The following is a 10,346-nucleotide window of genomic DNA, read 5'->3' as shown; positions in this document are numbered from 1 at the left end:
TCTTATGACATGCTTTTGAGACATATGATCCATGGTTTTTATGAAATAATATAACTTGATGTTGTTTTCTATAATGTGTTTTATGAATCAAAAATGAAATTTTTGTTCTTGAATTTTGGGATGTTACAGATATAATCCATCATATCAAAGATAAAACTACATATCAATATCTATTGCTTCCGTGCATTCTCTAATATTTCTCCAAGTACTTCCCACCAACCCACTCTCTGTAGCCAATACTCTTCAAGATACTTTTCACCTCAATCAAATGTTCAAATTAGTATGCTAAGATGGAAAGCCTAATTAGATACACGTGTTTAAATTAGAAATCATATATGGATACAATATAAGCTACTTAAAACATATTATTCTTTACTTCTAAGTTATACTCAATCTTCCTCAAGGGATTTTAAATTCATAAAATATTGCATTAACTTTCAAATATACGAATACAAATCATATAACATGAGTAGTGTATATAAAGTCAAATACATGGAATATACTTATACTACTCTTGGTTTTCTATTCACTTCCTATTTTCTACCATTATTTAAACTCTTTAGAGACTAAGACGATTACCAAGGAGGCCTTAATAGTATAGTTACAACATATAAAGTAACAAGGCTACTCAAGTCTTAATATAACATGAGCTACTAATAGAGATTCTTACCTAGTATATATGTTTATATAGTGTAACACCCCATTTATTTAATAAATAAATAAACAAATTAATGAATGAATAGTAGCCCTATAATTTATAATTATATAGCGAGGTGTGGTTCTCGAGGAGTTAACTGTTATAATTTTAGAAGGCGGGGATTAAAGTGTAAAATCCAGACTTAATTGGTAAGTAATATTGAAGAAAGGGGTTTCTTGGTAACAATTAGGACTCGATATGAAAGGAATTATGAAAACAAGGGCTAAAGAGTTAAATAAGGACCTCATTTGAAAATTGTAGAGGGTGGGGCCACTTAGTAAAATATGGGACTTATTTTATAAAGGAGTTACATGGATGGGGTTAAAAAGGTAAATTCCAGATTTATTTTGGAAAAGACAAGGGAAGGAAGGACCAATCTTGTCAAAATCGGATATAAGTTATAGTGGAGACGGGTTTAAACCCATCACTAGCCTCCCCTCCCATAAACATGGAACCCGAGCCCTAATACTCAACTTATTCTCTAGCTGCCAACCTCGTGTCCAGCCGCCATCGTCATCGGAGCTGGGAACCACCGGTCGAGTGCTGCTGTCACCGTTCCACTACCGACAAGGGAGATAAGTCGATGACCGTTGCCACCGCACCTCTACCTTTCTTCTTCTCCTTCTGTTCTGTCTCCGTTCGTAGTCGTTCATGGTGGTCGCCGGCGTCTCAACTGCCCTTGCTCCTTACATGACTTCGTAGCAGCCGGTCGCCACCACTGTCGGCGTCGTTCCATGCGGTGGTTTTTGCTATGTTTTGGGTGTCGCCACTACAACGAGGATAGCTCAGTCGGGTGGCTTCTTCGTGTTGTATCTCGTGTAGTGGGTGTATCGACTTCAAGCCATTTGTGGGAGATATTGGCTGGAAAACGCATGAAGACCACCATGGTGGCCGCCGCCATCAACACCGCCGTTTATTGTTGTTGTCGTCGCCGTCTGCCACCAGGTGGGTGGCTGGGGTCGTGTTGTGGACAAATAGTATGCGTTGTGGGTGTTTGTTAAGTCGGAAAGTCGAGTACGGTCACCACCACCACCGGCCACCACAAGGGTGGTTGTGTGTGTGTGTGTGTTATTATTAGTGTGTGTGTGTGTATTATCAAGTTGTATATTGTAATGGTGCCAAAATAATAATAGAAATCTCAAACCACCACCGTAGGGTGGTGGCTGCCGCCACCGATCACCGTGTCGGGTGGCGGTGTGCTTAGTTGTGTTGGGATTGTTTATTGGATGTTTGGACAAAGGACTAAAACCCTAATGGGCCTATGAAACCCTAATGGTCCCAATGAAGCCTAACCGACCCAAAAGCCCAAACATGTGACTAATGGGTGTAATAAACCCTAATTGACCTAAGAAAAGCCCTAATAGGCTTAAGGATTTGGTTTTGGATCTATTGGGCTAAGATGGGGTTGGAAACCTTAATTAGGGTTTAGAAAACCCTAATATTGGATTTATGGGCTTGGACTTATCAGGACCCACATTTGGGCCATTGGAATGGAAGTGTGTATTGATCCCAATCACACCATATGATTTATTTAGAAGAGTGATGGACTTAATGGATTAATTCCTTAATGGGTTAAGTGAGAAACACTTAACCCTCATCGTCATTTTATGTGAAACCGTAATTTCACATGGGTTTATTTTTGGGACTTTCTATTGGACCTTGATAATTGGGTTATTAATGGACCATCCAAGATCAAATAAATGGACTAGAATAATTAATGGGCTTTGAGGTAAGACCCATGTAAAAGGTTTGGGCCAAATTTGGAAAATTTGGCCATAGTTTGGGCCTTAATGATTACATGATATTGGGCCATTAGAATGTCAAATGTTGGATTGGACTAATTGGTTGGGCCTCAAGATAAGACCATATAAAGGTTTGGGCCCAATTTGGAAAATTGGGCCATATGTTGGGCTTTGAGCCATAGTTGGACTTTTGGGCCTTTGGATTTGGCCTCGGGCTTGAATCAAGCCAAGTTAGGGGTAGAGTAGTCTTTTACCCCCCCCCCCCCAAGCATGGACTTATGGTTATGTATTGGAACCTAATTATTAATTGGGTTTTATTTTGGTGTTGAAAATTCGGGAATTTGTCATCCAACAGCTGGGGTTGAGTCTGCAAGACTTCAGCAGTGTGGGATTGTGTCTACGCGACTTCAGCAGTGTCAGGTGAGTTATCATCACTATACTCAAGGGTCTAAGGCACCAAGGCCGGCCCTTTGGATTGTTATCTGGTTATGATATGCTAGTATGATCTATTAGATCGGTATCTTAGAGGGTAGGAGAATATTATGTGGCATGCGGTATGTGTGACAACCCGAAATTTCCATTCTGTACAAACTATATCACTTCAATAGAAGTTATAGCAGTCACAGTTAACTTTCAGACTTTCTGCGTAAGTTTGAGTAATTCAGGGTTTACACTGCAGGAAATATCAGGAGAGTGGGTACACTAGGGTTTTGTGCAACACTGTTATTCCAACACTCTATTATATTAGAGATCATTTAAGGAATAAAAATATTTTCTGCCAAAAATATTTCAGGACTATAAATAGATTTCTGAACCAAATTCATTCATTATTCACATTTCCAACTAGAGAAAAGCCATTTTCTCTCTCACGGATCTTCGGGTTTTTATACAAAATGTGAGTAACTCTTTCTAGTAGTGTTAGAGTGCTTATTATGTGCTTATAACATGATTTAGATGGCTAAATCATTAGATCTAGGAGTTTACTCCCCAAGGTGTTCTTGGGCGGTAAACTCCTGAAACAAAGCCAAAACCGACCTTTGTGTTATACAACTGCTTTAGACTATTATGTATGTGTGTTAGGGACAAGAAAACATCCATAAATCACCCAAGTTTGGGAGTTCACGGCCCAAGAGTTGCATAGGCCGTAAACTCCCTTTTCAACCTCAAAATGGTGTTTTAAGGCCACTAAAGCTTTAAGGATTTTATCAAGACTAGTACCCATTAAATCTAAGGCCTTAAGCACATCAAAGAACACAAACAAATGAGAGTTTACGGCCCAAGTGTATCTTAGGCCGTAAACTCCATAGAAATGGACCAAAGGGGGGGGGGGGGGGGGGTTTAAGGCTCCTAAAGCCTTAGACAATTACCTAGACTTGTTCCCATTAAATCAAGGGCTTGAACCACATCAAAATCACTTAAAAAAGTGAGTTTACGGCCAAGACATGGTTCTTGGGCCGTAAACTCCTAAAAAGGGCACCAAAGTGTGCCTAATGCCTTCATATGCTTGGAATAAAAGTCTAGAACCTATACCACAAATGCAAAGGACTTGAAAGCATCAAAAACACACCATACTTAGAGTTTACGGCCGTAAACTCTAAGGGGAATGGCCTCAGGGCCGTAAACTCCTAATTGGAGTATTTCTAGACCTTAAACCCCTTCAAGGATGGAACCACCAAGTTAGAATAATTCTAGAAAGCATTTGGGACTTCAAAACACACAAATACCCCATGGTTGGGAGTTTACGGCCGTAAACTCAAGAGTTTACAACCGTAAACTCCATGTGTGTTAGTATATGAGGAGTAAACTCATATATGGGGTCCTTTGGAACCCTAAACACAAGTACCTAGTCCCACAATAGCTTAGATGCAATCCCTAAGGCTTAAAACACTTATGTAAAGTGTTTATTATGTCTAGGATGTCTTAACATTATCAATTAGTGATTTGAGTCTAATTAAGTGCATATATGTGTGATTATATGTTCATTAGGATCGTAGTGCGTGTACAAGTCCTCGCTTGACACCTAGCCATCATATACCGTTCAGTTCATCCCAATCACCAACTACAGGTGAGTTCATACCCCTAATCAATATTTTAAATGATTCTAAATGGTTTAATGGGGGGGGGGGAATACAAGTAGATACAAACATGTTATTGAATCATTGATATGTATTTTATAACTGTGTTTGTCATTTAACAGATTTCACATGCTACAAAATGTGATGCATGAAATGGTTTTACATCTTAAAAACACATTGTTACCAAATGTTTTACCTTTGAAATGTTTATCAAAATGACATCAAGTCATTGTTAATTATTGTTCAAAACCCATAAGATGTCTTATAAAACCATTTTACATTCTTGAACTAAACTATGCATATACACTTACATTCTTATATATGTATTGATGTTATAGTTTACATCTTTCATTTAGTTTCCCACACCCTTGAGTAGTAAGAGTGTATAAACCTACATGATCAACCAGTTATATTATAGTAAATTATCATAGGGATAATTTGAAGATATCAAACATTACTTCTATTACAAGGAATCACACAAGAGTCAGTTCATTCATGAGTCTATACTAGTTCATTACCTGATACATGAGTACTTACAGATGTTTACCTGATACATGAATATGTTTACATATACTTACCTGTTACATGGACACACATACATGAATACCATACAGGAACACTTTTACATAGGTGCATTATCCTGTATTCACTTACTTGGATACTTGTACTTAGGACTACGAGGATGATTTATTAGTACTTACTGTGTAAATTGTCTTTCCTATCTCGGTTCAATGGGATAGCTAGGCGGGACTTACCATTCCGAACCCCACTGATTAGCACCAGTGGTCGATGACCATCTACGGAGGTCTAAGGTTACTACTTATATTAGGTAGATCGATTGGGACTAACCCTTCCACCCACCTGCTGCTGCTACAGAGGACAATTGGACAATCTTCGGATGTTCATTAGGTTATACCTTTCGCTTATTGCGATGATTGTGTTACTCCTAGTACCCAGCGATGACACTTACATTAATACTTGTTTTGGACAATCTTTGGATGTTCATTAGGTTACATATTTCGCTTAATGCGATGTTGTGTTAGTCCTAGTACCCAGTGACAACACTTACAGTAGTATATTTTCCTGTTTACTTTATTTTGTGATACATTCACATAAACGATGAGTTAGACTAAGCACTTTTAGTACTAGTCAATACAAAGGAAAAACTATCATTTTACAAACAAAACATTCGGGTCTTGGTAGAAGACGACATCTCAAACTGATAGAAAATAAGGGATTTTCTAGGGTTTTTCATACGTACATCAACATTTTCATTTAACGTTTTACATGGCCTTCATAACAGATTTTCACAAACAAGGCAATGACACTTATATACTTATGAATTCACCAGCTTTAAAGCTGATACTCGCTTTCAAAATAACTTGTATTCTCAGGTCATCAGTAGACAGGTACGGAGGCCAGGTTTTGAGAAGACGGAGCAGACAAGTCTCGTCTTTTATTTTGATTGTATATTTTTGGTGTCTTATTACAATGAAAGAACACACATGTATTAAACTTTACTTATAATGCAATGGACGATGTTGTTGCTTGTTTATTATATTACATTGTTGTGATACTGTACATGACGTCCTCCACCCCTGAACGTTTCCGCCGTTCGTGGTTTTGGGGTGTGACAGATTGGTATCAGAGCATTGTTTATAGTGAATATAGTATATCAACCCATAAAAGATATACTAACTATAAATACATCGGGATTAAAACACTCTGTATCAGAGTTATACTTTTAAATAATAAAATATTTAAGTAAGTATACGTGCCTGCATTCATACTAAAATCAGTGTCACAACGACAAGAACAAAAGTATTACGATTGTTGAATATCACAAGGAAGCCTGGGGATGTATGGTCAGTCTTGGGAATGGCATAGCCTGATCAACTATGATAGTCCAAGGAGTGATTAGAATATGCCCAAGAATGGTTGTGATATGACAGCAAGTCTAAAAACTTACCAACACAACCATAAAGAAATACCATAGGGGTATTTGGTCTTACTGTAATTATCTTAGTCAGTTCGTCTATTTAGCTATTTCTTATAATCCCTTTTCTCGCGTAGATTAAAATGGCTGGATTTCACCATGGCGATCCGTACTTCCCAAACCAAGGCAATGCTGGTTGGCTAGAGGATGAACTAGAAGATGATCACCCAATTCCTTTGGATGATCACCATGCTGAGGGTTTTTATGATAGTTCTAACTCGGAGCCAGAAGTCAACAACCTACCCCCAAATGCTCAAAACCCAAACCTGAACCCCCGCCCTGTGTTTCAAGGACCCACACCTCTGTGGGCTACTAACTTGATTACATGGAGTCATGAACAGGGTTAGCCCATTCCCTACAATGGAGACCGAAGTTTCTACAACCTCATTGAAGGAGGTTCTGCTGATAGAGTCCTACCAATCATGGTGCGTAGGATTTCTCAGAACTCGATAATAGCTCAGGCGACTATCAATCAAGTCTTGGAAGTCGACGCCAACTCTGGTGTTAACACTGTCCACATTCGCCAACTAGAGTCTGCTCATGAAAGGACTTTGGTCCGCAATGCAAATCTGCAGAGGGAACTTGCTGAAACCCAAGCTGAAGTTAGAGAACTTCGAGCTCAGCAAGCAAGGTCGGACAGGCGTATAAGGGACATTGAACGTCTACTGTCGGGATCGAGGACTCGTGCTAGCAGTTCTCGTCGCCGATAGAATCTCGTCGACTCATCTTTTGGATATAACCTAGTTTATGTAAAAATTTGGTCTAATTTCCTATCTGTATAAATCTTAGACCTGTTAGGTCTTGATCTAGTCTTAATTCTGTCAAAATTTTCCATCTTGGTTGATGTAAGGCCTACTTTTAGGCCATTTTTCCCGAACTTGTTACATCTGTAATTCCAGTATTATTGACGGATATCTAATCTTATGGAAATTATTATCCAAATGCTATCTTCTTCATTTAGTGATACTATTCTTTCTGTTGTTGGACTATAGGGATTTAGTCCATGAGACACATTCATTAATCATTTATTCTTATCCATTTCGTCATCTTTTAAACGTATAGTTAAAGATGCCGCTACGCAGGAATCCAAGGCGAAACCCAAACAACGAAGCACCAATACCACCACCTGTACCTCTTCAACCACCAAATCCTTTTGATGCCAACATGTTCCAGGCAGCTTTCACAGCAGCAGTTGCAACTGCTGTGTCAGCAATCAACGCTCCTGCCCCTAGTGGATTAGGAACAGGTGCACCACCCTCGAACCACGGCGAAAGCCATGGACACCCTCGGGAATGCACCTACAAGGACTTCACTAACGCCAAACCCCGCAACTTCAATGGAACTGGGGGTGTAATGGTGTTGAGACAATGGATTGAAAAGATGGAATCTGTCTTTGAAATCTGTGCTTGCCAGGAGGGCAACAAGGTCAAGTTTGCAGCTTGTACCTTCTCTGACCGAGCACTAACATGGTGGAACAGCCATGTTAACTATCTAACTTTGGTGGTGGTGTATTCCATCGGCTGGGAAAAGTTGAAAGACATGCTGATGAAAGAATACTGTCCTCGAGGTGAAATACAAAAACTCGAGCAAGAATTTTGGGGTCTACAAATGGTTGGATCCGACATCACTACCTACACAAATAGGTTCTGTGATTTGGCAAACTTATGCCCTGATATGGTTGCTCTCCAGAGCAAAAAGATCGAGAGATATATCTGGGGACTGTCGCCCCAGATCCAGTCAAGTGTGATCGCTTCCAGGCCTATTACCTTTGATAGCGCCAAGGAACTGGCACAATCTCTCATCGATCACCGGAAACCTCAGAACACAACAGTCCCTACACCTGTACCACAAAAGTCCAACCCCGACTACCACAAGAAGGGGTGGAATAAGAGGAAAAGAGGGGCTCCGCAAGGATCCTCCAATAAACAACAACTAGTGGCGATCAATGCTGCCACAGTGACTCCTGTTGTCCCTGTGAACCCCTTACCAGCAAAAACTTATGTTGGGTCTCTCCCGAAGTGCACCAAGTGCAACTTCCACCACCGCGGGCCTTGCAGGGAGATGCAATGCACCAACTACAACCGGAAGGGGCACACAACCCGTTTCTGCCAGACTCCAACAGCTCAAGTCGCCCAGGCTCCTAACGCTGGTATGGGCCAAACTTGCTACGGTTGTGGCGAAGTGGGCCACTACAAGAGGAACTGCCCTAAAGCAGGAATGGCTGGAGGGGTAGGAAGAGTTATGGCCCTAGGCCACGAGAAAGCAGTAGCTGATCCTACGATAGTTACTGGTACGTTCCTCTTCGATAACTCATATGCTTGCATACTTTTCGATAGTGGAGCCGAGAAAAGTTTTGTAAGTCACAAATTTGCACACCTGCTTAAACAAAAACCATGTACATTAGATAGTTCATTCACGGTAGAAATGGCTAACGGAAAAACAGAGAGTACAAACTGCATATACGTAGGTTGTACCTTAACTTTAGATGGCCATACTTTCAAGATAGATCCCATGCCAGTCCCAATTAAATGTTTCGACGTTATCATTGGTATGGATTGGTTGAGTCTTCTTCGTGCCGACATTATGTGCTTCGAAAAAGCAGTTCGTCTTAACCTTCCTAACAACGAAACTTTAGTTATCTACGGCGACAAACCTAGTACGAGCCTTCGCATCATTTCGTGCATTCAAGCTCAGAAGTGCTTGCGAAAGGAGTACCATGCATTTCTCGCACACGTCGTCGATACCAGTCAAGAACTGAAAGACATCCAGAAAATCCCAGAAGTACGCGACTTTCCCAACATATTCCCAAAAGAACTTCCCGGTTTACCACCACAACGCCAAGTCGAATTCAGAATCGACTTAGTGCCAGGGGCTACCCCCGTAGCCAAATCTCCTTATCGTCTGGCACCGGCTGAAATGCAGGAACTTTCCAGTCAACTTAACGAACTTCTCAAGAAGGGATTCATTCGACCAAGCTTCTCACCATGGGGAGCACCGGTCTTGTTCGTCAAGAAGAAAGATGGATCATTTCGCATGTGCATCGACTATAGAGAACTCAACAAACTTACCATTAAAAATCGTTATCCCTTGCCCCGCATTGACGATTTATTTGATCAACTTCAAGGAGCCAACTACTTCTCGAAGATAGATCTGCGATCCGGATATCACCAACTATGAGTATTAGAGGAGGATGTTCCCAAGACAGCCTTCCGAACTCGTTATGGGCACTACGAGTTTGTAGTAATGCCATTCGGATTAACTAACTCGCCCGCAATATTCATGGATCTGATGAATAGGGTGTGTCGTCCTTACTTGGATCAGTTCGTCATCGTCTTCATTGATGACATACTCATCTACTCTCGAAGTAAGGAGGAGCATAGTCAACATCTCCGTAAAATCTTAGAAACATTGCGATCGGAGAAGCTCTACGCGAAGTTCTCAAAGTGCGAATTTTGGATTCGGCGAGTTGAATTCTTGGGCCATGTAGTTAGCGAAGAAGGTATACACGTGGACCCTTCCAAAATTAAAGCCATCGAGAATTGGTCAGCACCAAAGACACCTACCGAAATTCGTCAATTTCTAGGTCTAGCTGGCTACTATCGCAGGTTCATTCAGAACTTCTCCAGCATAGCGAAACCTCTTACACCCCTGACCCAGAAAGGCGTGGCCTTTGACTGGGAAGAGAAACAGGAAAGAGCGTTCCAAACGCTCAAACGAGCCTTGTGCACCGCCCCGATACTGTCCCTTCCCGAATGGATAGAAGACTTCATTGTCTATTGCGATGCATCCAATCAAGGACTCGGATGTGTTCTGATGCAGCGAGGTAAAGTCATAGC

Source organism: Lactuca sativa, chromosome 7 (assembly GCF_002870075.4).
Source record: "Lactuca sativa cultivar Salinas chromosome 7, Lsat_Salinas_v11, whole genome shotgun sequence".
Classification (NCBI taxonomy): Eukaryota; Viridiplantae; Streptophyta; class Magnoliopsida; order Asterales; family Asteraceae; genus Lactuca; species Lactuca sativa.
Note: the sequence above shows the minus strand (reverse complement) of the source record.